This window comes from Echinops telfairi, unplaced genomic scaffold, assembly GCF_000313985.2.
Source record: "Echinops telfairi isolate 266 unplaced genomic scaffold, ASM31398v2 ScPeMD7_3533;HRSCAF=4204_0, whole genome shotgun sequence".
NCBI classification, from domain to species: Eukaryota; Metazoa; Chordata; class Mammalia; order Afrosoricida; family Tenrecidae; genus Echinops; species Echinops telfairi.
In genome coordinates, this window is record NW_022107431.1 from 62,904,519 (window position 1) to 62,916,570 (window position 12,052).

Sequence of the window (12,052 nt, forward strand, 5' to 3'; positions counted from 1 at the left end):
GACCAGCATGCTGTTTGATTTAGCTCCTGTGCCTCAACATGTGTGCTGTGCTACCTTTGGTCCCAGCCAATCCATGGACTGTGCTGGATGCCACGGTGCCACCTCACCTTACCATGTCTATTGCCTGTGGGCCGACTCCTCTCGTGTTGCCACTACGCCAGACACCACACCTCCCACAAGCCACTTCAGATCACTACTCCACCGCAACCTGCTTTGCTTTGCTAAGCTATGCTACTGGCCCCTGCTACACCTCTCCACTTGGTCTTCCTACTGTCTGCTTCCTTGGCCTTGGGTTAGTGACAACGTAGAGCTGGAAGGACCTTCAGTATAGTAACTGTTCCACAAAGCATACAGACTGAACAACAGTGAGAGGACACAACTCTGTTGTATACCTTTCCTGACTTAAAACCATAAAGTAAGTATTCCCTTGTTATGTTCACACAACTGCCTCTTGATCTAGCTACGTGTTCTTCATGAATGCAATGAAGTGTTTGGGAATTCCCATTCTACTGAAGGTTATCCATAGTTTATTCATCTACACAGTCAAATGCCTCAGCAAAATCAATAAAACACAAATAGACACCTTCCTAGTATTCTCAATTTGAGCCAAGATCCATCTGATATCAACAATGATATCCCTTGTTCCACCTTCTCTTTGAATACAGCCTAAACTTCTGGCAGTTTCTTGTCAATGTACTGTTGCAACCATTGTTGGAGAATCTTCAGCAAAATTGTACTTGTGTGTAGTATAAGTGATAGTGTTAGGTAGTTTGAGTCTTCTGTTGGTTCATCTCTCTTTTAATGGGCACAAATATGGATCTCTTGCAGTCAGTTGGCCAAGTAGTTGCCTTCCAAATATCTTGGCATGAATGAGTGATTGCTTCCAGTGCTTCATCAGCTCGCTAACCCAATACCTAATAGGGTCACTATACATCAGCATTGACTTGATGGTAGTGGAAGTGATACCCCGAGGGGATGATTAATAATGTTCTCTAACATAAAATGACAAAGATGCCTCTAAGATGAACCAGATATGTATATAAATAAATATCATAGATACATGAAGGGACTTTGGGCTTGCACCTAATTCTATCCTTAAAAAATGATTAGTTCCTATGACATAGACCTGCTTGATGCATGACCTCAAGAAGGGACCACTGAAGAAGTAGGTGTTATAGCAAAGTGTGATGAAGAAACTAGATGGTGCCTATCAGAAAGAATAGCATCTGGGTTCTTAAAGGTTTACCTTAAAACCAGCAGCCATCTAAGTGAGGTGTCAAATAAGTCCAAATGAGAGAAGTACATCAGCCTGTGTGACCCAAAAGTTATAAATAATATAATCCAAATCTCAAAAAAGGAATGGCATCAGAGCTTAAATTGTGAACTCCTGGCTTGCAGAAGGCTATGGATGACAGTGGAAGCCCACAATCCATTAGCAGAGTCCACACAAGGATTCAGCCTCCAGTGAGTCCCCTCTGATCACGGTTCAGGGATGTGAATAACCCTGTTATCAGACAAAGAGCATTGTAAAGTTGATTATGGCAGACATACTTAGGTCAAAATGTTTTATCTTTTCATTTGATCTCCCTTTTGGCCCATTTTAAAGTTGTTTCAGTTTTAAAGAAAAGTGAAGGGGAGATACATGTGGATTAAGCCCGGGGACTCCCCTCTGACCAGGTAGTAGGGGTGTGACTAGCTGGCTAACACACCGAATGCATTGGAAAGTGGGTTGTTGCCTGTGCAGTTAGCTTAACATTTAGCACCTATCGTTGATCTGATGCCATTCCTATTGAGCCACATATATTTCTGGTAGTCTTGAATATTTTCTGCTCATTTTCAAATGAAGTTTTTATCTGCTTTACTTTGTTATTTTTGCTAGTCTCTTTGTTGTTAAAATGTTTTTTAGTATATGAAATCCAGGACAGGCAAATCTATAGAGACAGTAACTGAATGAATGGTCCCTTGGGTGAATGGCAGGGGAGGTTGGAGGAAAATGGGGAACTAATACTGAAGAAAATTTTCTAAAACTACAAAGAAGTACCCCCCAAAAAACTGGAACTCTATTTGTCAAAGTGATGTATTTAAATTTTGTTTTACAAACTAACCTTTCACTTTCAAAGTACTCTCCATTACACTTAATACATTTGTCAAATCTGTGATTCCAGTCTTGGAAACATTGTTCAAACTCATCTGTTTGGATGGTGGACAGTTCCTCCCACATTTTTTTCCCACCTCTTTACATCATCCAATCACTGTCCTTTCATGTCCCTTTTCATTTGTGGAAACAAAAAGAAGTTGCATGGAGGGAGGTCAGGGAGTAAGGTGGGGCAAGAGAGGCGTGTTGTTTTCTGCCAAAAACTGGCGCACTGAGATGGCTACGTGAGCAGGCTCATTGTCGTGGTGACAAAACCAGTCCCTATCTGCCACAAATCAGACTTTTTTGTCTCACACTGTTATGCAATCTTTTCAAAACATCTAAATAGAAAACTGGATTAACAGCCTGAACTGGTGAGATGAACTCCAAATGCACAAGGAGTTGACATTTTTGTCTGTTTAGAAAGTTGATAGATATCCAGAATGAGGTTTGTCATCAATGAACATTTCGCCTTTTTTGAAATGAGAAAATCACTTGTACACTTGAGTTTTCCCATAGTGCCATCGTTGTACAGAGTGTTCAACAGCACAACAGTGTCTGTGGCATTTTTCCCCATCAGGAAACAAAATTTCACAGCTTTACACTGTTCTCTTAAACCAACCATCGCACAAAAAAAGTGGGTTTGAGCAAAACTACTTTTATGAAAAAATTCACCATGACCAGAGAAAATCCTCGTTGTGACACCACTGGGTACACTAACTCAGAGTGAGTTGTGCAATGCCTATTGGGAAAAATGTATACTATGAAAGTTCTGTTCCACTCATCACAATTCCGGTTTTTGAAGGTACCCCCTTGTATTATGGTTGTACAACTCTTCTTGATGTGATTGAACTATTGAATTCTATGATATGTGAATTATATGCCAATGAAACTGCTGGGGAAAAGAAGAATGGAGTTCCTGTAGTTAATAAATACTGTATATACTCGTGTATAAGCTGAGTTTTCAGCACATTTTTAATGCAGTTTTGTGGTAAAATTAGGTGCCTTGGCTGATATTTGGGTCAGCTTATCCTCAAATATATATGGTATTTAAAATAGCAATTTAAGCTAACTATAGGGGAATATAATAATATGCTAGAGGAAGTGCCAGCAAACTCATCCTGCAAATGGCTGCATATCATACAGTAGACTTCAAATCATATAGTCATGGATGTGACAGCTCAAGTCTGCACTTAGATATAAGAATAACCATAGACAAGAAACAAGTGAATGGACATAATTATGTTCCATGAAAAATTTATTTATGAAAATAGACAAAACGTTAGATTTGGACCCTAGGATGTAATTTGTTCCCCCACCTCACCACCAGTATTAAAGTATAAGTCCTGCTTGTTTGCATTAGCTGGTGTATCCTTAATTGTGCTGGATTAAAAATGATTTTACTACTCTCTCCTTTGTGAATATAGTCTAATTCCCCTCCACTTGAGATGGAGTTGTCTAGTGGTCTGCTGAACCCACAGAATGCTACTGAAGTGCCATTGTGAGGCTACTGAGTATAGATCATAAGAAGTCCTATAGATTCCTCCAAGGACATTCGGAACACTTGTTCTAAGGGAATCAGGCACTAGGTAACAAGACTGATTTCCCTAAGACTGTCATGTAGTAAAGAAGCCCACGTCACGTGGTGAGGTCCTGGAGAATGAGACACTGTGTGGAGAGTGAGAGATCATTCAGAATCAAGGCACCAGATATATGGATGAAGAATCCATCTTGGAAAGGGACTTCCAGCTGAGTCACTCAAATACATGTTTTCGCTAGTCTCTATTTTTAGTCTTAATTTTTATTAGTACTAAAAAATTAGTACCCAAATTAAGGCAGACCCAAGGAATGATAGTTTTTTGGTTTTAAGTATTGGGTTGATTTATTATACAGCAATAGATAACTATACTAATCATATAATTATCCTATATTGCAATATATCCAGGTATATATTTGCTGCCCAGTTAAATTCCACATTTCTTCAGAACACAGCAGCTATGTTAAATATTTTGTATTCGGTATATGATCAAACCCAATGCTTTGTAAACAGTTTGTAGCTAATGTATGTTTCTTAAATGATGGAACTTCACAGATACAGTAATTGTCAAAGAAATCAGTGCCCTGATTGATAGACTTAACTAAAAGCTGTCTGTGATGTGGGGAGATTTTGTGATGTTGGGATAGCCAGTATTTTCAGTGGTTTTGCATTTGTAGTAATAAGCCCTGTGATAAAATAAAACACAATATAATCGCCTCCATGATGAAATCCGAAATGAGCATCCAATCAATTGAAAGTTTCTCCACGGGTTTGGCCTGATTCCAATATAAGTGGATTTTGAGGGAAAGTTTTTGCTGAATCTAAATCCTGCATCTGACTTCTGGTTCTTTTGTCTTGACTTGGTGTCCTGCCTATTGCCTGCTGATTCTGGGAGTCATCAGCAGCCTGCCATCTTACTTGCCAACCTTGGATTCATTCACCTTTATAGCCAAAAGTCTTTGGTCTGACCTGCCAATCTTTTCTTCATTAGTCCCTACAGCTACGATAGCCCAGAGAAGCTTCCTTTTGACAGATAACCCAAAGATTTGGAATTCACCCGTCTCTATAATTGTGTGAGCTATTTGCTTGATATCAATCAATCTCTCTATATAGACGGGGGGCATTTATATATAGAGATCTATATATAGATAGAAATAGAGATTTATATATATAGAGAGAGATCTCTATCTATATCTACATCTATATCACTGGTTTGTCTGCTCTAAAGACTCCAGCCTGAACCAGGTCCCTTGGCATTTACAGTGCAAATGTTCTGGAGGGAATGAAACACAGAAGAAAACAAAGTTCTCTAGTTTTCTAAGAGAGTCTGGAGTTCCTCCTTTAGATCTCCCAATCAGATGATATTCTTTGAACTATTATTTATGACAGGAACATACATGAGTTTAAGAAAATGACTTGCTTCACTGATAAACCAAATATTTATCTCAAAACACTTAGAAAGCTTTAAGCTATAATGTACATTCCTTGGTATGTTCATTCTATTAAGTAGCATATTTTAATACAAAGAGATATAAACATGAGGGTAAATACAAAATGTTGCTACTGGGTTTCTGGTTTATACATATACTAGTTTATTCCCCACCCCCCCAAAAAACATATTTAAACATGTGTCTGTGATCTGTGGGTGATGGCAAACAAGTTCTCTCAATAATACACTTGTCCTGGTCTCCTTGAGGAACCTAAAAAAATCCTATCAATAAACAGGCTTCCTGGAGACCAGTTAAGTTCAAATCAGAAAGAAGAAGGCTTGGAAGGTTATGGTGACTTTATTTTAGGATTTCAATGGGGCAATCCTGATAGAATTTAACAAAGGACGCCGAACAGTCATGAGGGAAGCTTATCGAGGAGTTTAAGAAAACTGGAAACTATATTGGATCTAAAAATGGCCAGGAAAATTATGCCAAGGAATATTTTTCCATCTTGATAATGCACCTGCCCATTCTTCAAGGCTAGCCAGAGCTGTTCAACAAAAGTTGTGTGGGGAAAACTTACCCTGCTCACCCTTAAGCAAGGAGTTTACCCCTGTAGAGTTCTTTTGTGTTCCCACAAATCAAAGAAAATGTGAAAGGAGCATGATTGGAGCCCCTGAAGGATGTCAAAACTGCTGTTTTCACACGGTGTAAACCGAGGGCTCGCAATCCTGTGGGAAGGGTTAGGGAGAGGAAACAGTGTCTTTGGGAGTGTGCAGACCGGGTGTTCAATATGTGAAGGAGCAGTAGCTCCATATTCTAATAATTTTGATTAATTAAAATTTCTGTGGTTTGGTAGCAATACTTATCCTTAGGGACAAACATTCTTCTCATGTCCATCTCCATCCTCCTTAAAAATATTCAGATGGATTCGCCTCACTTCATATGTTAATCTTGAACCAACTAAATTAACTAGTCTATGCCACCCAGGCTCATAGCTCTCATGAAAAATTAGGCCACAAGTCAATTACTCAACTGCTATTATAGACGGAGAAACCTGTTAAGTACTTAAGAACAACTGCTAAGTACCGTTAAGTACAATGTAATAATACTGAAGACCTGCCCTCAGGAGGTGGCGATGTAAGAGGAGAGCTGGGATAAGTATGAAGCAGAGTGCAAGGCAGAATAAAATAAATGTCCTCGGAAAGGAGAAAACAAAGGAAGTCGTTGATAGAGCCATCAGTTGGGGGTGTTGGGCAAAACTGTGTAAAATATTAGAATTTGTTGGGTTGCACAGAGATCTTTCTATAGCTAGTTAACCCAAAAGAGAGCGGAATCAAGAATAGAGACCTGAGAGGGGCAGCTGAGAGGAGAGCTATGATTCAGAGGGGCCTCTAGAAGTTGGAATTAGACATCACAATCATGGGATGTGCCGACTGCTCGCCGTGGTTCTTAGGAGACTTGTCTCTGCTTGTCTCTGCATCTCTCTTGAGCTCTGCCTCCTTGCTCGTGTCAAAAGCTATTCCTCGTTGGTATTTCTTCCCAATCTTTATTTGCATGAAGTATATTAGTCATTTACCTGCTCCTAACTCCTTAGGATCCAAAGAAAAACAGACAGTAACCATGCATGATTTGATATAAAGAGAAAAGGAAAAAAACTCTCTCCTTACCAGTACGAATATGATCAGCTCCTGAATATGAAAAATCTTCAAAAATTCACTATTCAATTTCTTTTGTTCATTAATTTTTAATAGATTGGCCTTTGCACAGTACAAAAAATTTTAAATATATCAAATAATTTATGATAGACAGTCATTTTCCCTCCCACTCCAGTCCCCAGTCACCTGGATTTCCCCAAAAGCTTTGAATCATACCCATTTCTGTTGTAGCTCTCCAATGGTCATCTATGAAAATGCAAGCATATATGCTAACGGATTTGCATTCATGAACAAAACCCCTTTGAGGAGTGCACAAATTGTAGCAATATATTTGAGAAGCCATTTTATGATAAAACATAGGATTATCTCATTCTCCTAAAATATGTACTGTACTGTGTGTATCATAATTTAAAAGTCCATCTTTGTTGGATCTATTATCTCTATGCAGCTTTTGCTACAAAAACATGGTACCGTGAATATTCTTTGTACATATTTCTTTGCCCTTATACAGTTCTGAAAAATAAACCACTGGAAATGAAAATGATGTCCCAAGGACCATGCACTTTGTAAAACTCTAAAAAGGCCAATTAACCTCCGTATAGTGTGCATCAACAGTGTCTGAGAGCCCCATTTTCTCCACGCGCTCACCAAAGAGTATACTATCTCATCTGTGGAGCTTTGACAGGTAAAGGAGGATTGTGGTAAAATTCCTCTCATGTTTAACTCCCACTTTTTCTTAATTATCATAATATTGAACAACTTCTCAAATGCTTACTAGAGTTCCAGAATTACCATCTGCACCTGTTTCATTTGCTTACTCTGGTCTTTGTTGTAGAGGGTCTGGGTAGCAAGTCTGCTCCGTCTGCAACCTTGCTGGAAACTACTGTTATAACATTATTATCAATATTGTGATTGGTACAGCTTATTTTCCTTATTGTCCAATTGTGTTTTGAAGAATTTTCTCAAATATTCTTACATACTTTCTTTTTGAAATTGAGTACACTCTGTACCTATTAAGTCTTTTTTGTCCTTTAGATTAATATTAAACTTGCTCTAACATAGTTTTGCATATTTCTTGTTAAGTTCGCTCTCCTATATCCTCCCCTTTTCTGCTATTATTACATTTTCTTTTTTTTTTTAATGTCTTCTTCCTGATAACTGTTTGTATATAAAAAAGCTTTATCCCAGTGGTTTTGTTTAATTTTCTTCTATTGTTATGAAGTAAAAATTGTAAAAAAAAAATGCATAGTCTTTATTAAGTGTCTTTCACAAATAAACAGTGTTTTATCAAATATCTTTCAGCATTTGTGGTGATGAATATTTATTTTTCTATTTTAGTTTGTTAATACAGCAAAATATACTATTAGATTTCCTACTATTGAAATGTTTGCATTTCTTACATAATACCTCTCTAGTTAAGGTCTATTATTCATTTAAAATGTGATCAATTTTACTTGCTGAACATTTAGAATTTTAAAAAGTCAATTATTATAAGTGAAATATATTTGTTGCTTTTGTTTTTATGGTTTTGTCAGGTTTTACTCTTGATAGTATTTTGGTTCCTTAAAAAAAATAATTTTGAAGTTTACAGCGTGTTATGGTTTGAATTGTGTTCTCCTCAAATATGTGTCAATGCTGGGCCACGAGTCTCTGGTTTGACAGCTATATATTATCAAAGGCATTTTTGTAGTGGTCTTCCATGATCTGATCTGATGCGATGAGCTGATCAATTGAAGGAGGATTAACAGTGGGACGCAATACCTTTACACTTAACACAATCCTGATAGGATGAAAACGAGAGTTTTCCTGGGGTGTGGCCTGTAACACCTTCTATCTCACAAGAGGTAAAAGGAAGTAGAAGCAAGCAGAGTACACCCGGCTATCACATAGAATAGGGTCTGGGATCTTAGAGACTTGTTTCCAAACAAGCAGCCATCTGAGTGAGATGTCAACTAAGTCCACATAAAGAAGCACACCAACATCCGTAATCCGAGGAGTGTAAATGACAAAATCCAAAACTGAAGGAGGGAATAGCACCAGAGTTTATATTGTGAGATTCTGGTATGCAGATGGCTATGGGTGACGGTGGAACCCCAAAATACATTTGCAGGATCTACGCATGGACTACGCCTCTGGTGATTGAGGGATGGGGATACACTGCTTACCAGTATTAGAGAGATGACTATCATAGATTAAAATGATAAATCTGACTTGAATGGTTAAAACCCTGTCACTTGATCTCCCCTCTGATACACTTTGTGCTTGATCTGGATTTAATATTTTATGTGTTGTTGTGTTTTGGGTTTATATTTTTATTTTTTTCATATCGGGGTTTATCTGTATTGTAATTTTGTTGTTGTGGGAAGCGTCCTTGAATCTTTGCTATATGTTTTTCACTATAAGAAACCCAGAATTGATGAATCTATAGACAGCAAGTAGAATAAGGGTCCCTGAAGGGTGTGAGGGGGGGGGGGAAGTGGGTAGGAGATAAGAAGAAGGTGATATCAAGGAGTTCAAGAAGGAAGAAAATGTTTTGAAACTGACTTTGGTAGCAATTGTACAATGCTGCTTGATGTGATTGACTATGGAATGGTATGACCTCTGGATTGACTCCAAATAAAATAGTTTGGAGGAGAAATTAAAGAAGATCTGGGAATGGGCTGTGTCCAGTCCATTAAACCCAAGTCCCTGTGCTTGGAACCTCCAAGATCCAGGAATGGTTGGGTTTTTTTCAAAATATCAACTTTAGATTTGCTTCTTATTTCCATTGGGTATTTTTTTCTCTTTTTTTTTTTTTTGAATGTACTAATTTCTGAATCTTCACTTTTTTATTTATAGCTATGACTATTAATATAAAAATATCCTTTAGAAGAATCATATTTAAACGTTATTAGTAATTAATATCTTAAGATGAATGAGCTCAGATTCTTTCTGATGCTGGGCTTTGGCAAAGGGAAGAAAACCTTATGAATAGACAATGACTTGAGTCCTACAGAAGAAGGGATGACGTCAAGCGTTCTGTGGTAGTTACTTAATCTCACGTCAACCTGATATTAAGGATATTAAGAGTGAAAGGGTGGAGTCTAGCCTTCTCATAAGGATACTGGGAACTTCCTCTCTTTCTTCCTGGATGTAGGCCACCCTCTCTTTGCTTCCCTTTCCTGTGAGGACCCACACTCAGAGAGCTGGAGGAGCCACATCAAGACCTGAGCCAATGCGGAGGTGCTTCCACCGCCACTGGATCCACAAGACTTTTCACTCACAGGCCTGTTATCTTCCTGCATTTGGCATCATTACCAGTGGCTACAGATAACTGCAATTGTTAGGCATAGAATATTGTTGCTTTGTTCACTTCTAGAATATTATGATTAAATGATGCTGGCACATATTGAATGGTATGCATTTTTGTTTTATTCTGTTAGGTACAGATATGATTTTATTATTATTTGTTTAGAAATTATATATGGCTAAAGAGTTGTGTAAAGGTTTCAAGTTGACAAGGGATGGTCTGTGATAGTTACACAATTTCATGTGAACTTGATAAAAGAATAAAGGGATGGAGTCTAGCCTGTCAATCAGGTCACATCCTAATGATTGCTCCTTGTGGGCATGGCCTTCTCATGAGGATTCTGGGAACTTCCACTCTTGACTCTGCCATCAGAAGAGGCAAGCCTCTCTCTCTCTCTCTCTCTCTCTGCTTCACTTTCCTGTTGACAAGAAACATGGAGCCACACTGATGGCAGGCAGCGCCCTGCTTACACCACCATTGGAGCCACAAGATTTTCTATCCACTGCCCTGTGGTCTTCTTGCATCATTGCATGTGCTGTGTGAGTCTGAAGAGCAATTTACGGGGTAGTATAGGAAATACGGGCTAATGTTGGACTCATGGACTTGATCTGGACTAGGCTGGAATGTTTTCTCAATATACAATTGCTCTTTGATATAAAGCTCTCTCATAATGATGTGAATATCAATGAATTTGTTTCTATAGTCAATCCAGGCTGACACATATACACACCGTGTTTGGGCATGTTTGTGAAGAGATATGTACTCCCCATGTCACAGAGTCTCTTCCACATATATACATCAAGATGTGTCCATTCAATATCCTCTTACAATGGCTCCAGAAGATACAAATAAATTAATATTTGTCGAGGAAGTGCTTAACTAAAAACACATAGAAGTAAATTAGCTATATAAATTACAAAGTATAAGCCATAGTAATTTTTTGTTTGCCAATAGTATAAATAAAGTAAAGCTAAACCAACTGCTTTTTGGAGAAGCTAACACTTCCAGCTCTGTCTCACGCAGAGCTCAGAGGCAATACCTTCCACTTTGATGGGTCATCTCAGGAGGGAATCGCAAAGCACTGTCTAGATTCAACAGTTCCTTTGGGGTGGGGAAGCGGGTGGGCAGGCGGGGAGGTGGTGGCCTGGAGGGGTTTCAAAGAGTTTGTGGAAAAGATAGAATTTAAAGATAATGATCTTTTCCCACAAACTTTTTGAAGTTCCGACATAGAACACAGTAGCCTACTGATGTGGCACCTAAAGAAAAGAGCATGCGAGTTCCAAGCTCCTCCATGAATGAAAAACCTGCTGTAGCAGTGGAGGCCCAGGTGCAGCCTCTCACCGGTCAACGCCTTCATTCACGGATGCAGTACCCTGAGCTACAGAGAGCTTGGAGGGCTGTGCCAGAAGAGGATTTCATTTTTTAATCCAAAGGTCTCGGGAAACTCTAAATTATTTTCGTTTAATTACTATAAAGATAATAATATCTCCTATAAAAATTTGAATGTGCACGCAAATATTTTTACATTTAACATAGCAGTCACTCATAATCCACTCCTTAAAATATCCAATATTCACAAGCTGTCACAATTTCTTCTGGGCTGTTTTTCTACACAGATATGCCTTGCTTGACTGAGACCATGAGACATTTACATATTTATTTATTTCAGGTAGGCATCGCTTAATGTTGGTGATATGGTCTGTGAAATTGGATGTGATGTGATTTGGGTGTTGGGTCAGAACTTCTGGTCGCCCTCTTCCAGCCATCCTTGTTGCTGCTGCGACCACTGGAACTGCTGGCAGAGGCTGAAGGAATGGGCAGTGGCAGCAGGGTAGGGGACAGAGTGCCCAGCCCCACCTGCCCACCAGCAAGCCAGAGAGAGTCCCCAGATCCATGCCCAGAGCCAAGTCCTCGTCCTCCCCTGCCTATACCCCACCTGTGGTCCCCAAACAAAGTGGAGCTGCCTTTTCTTTCAAACAGCCACAAAATAACTTGGTGGGGGGG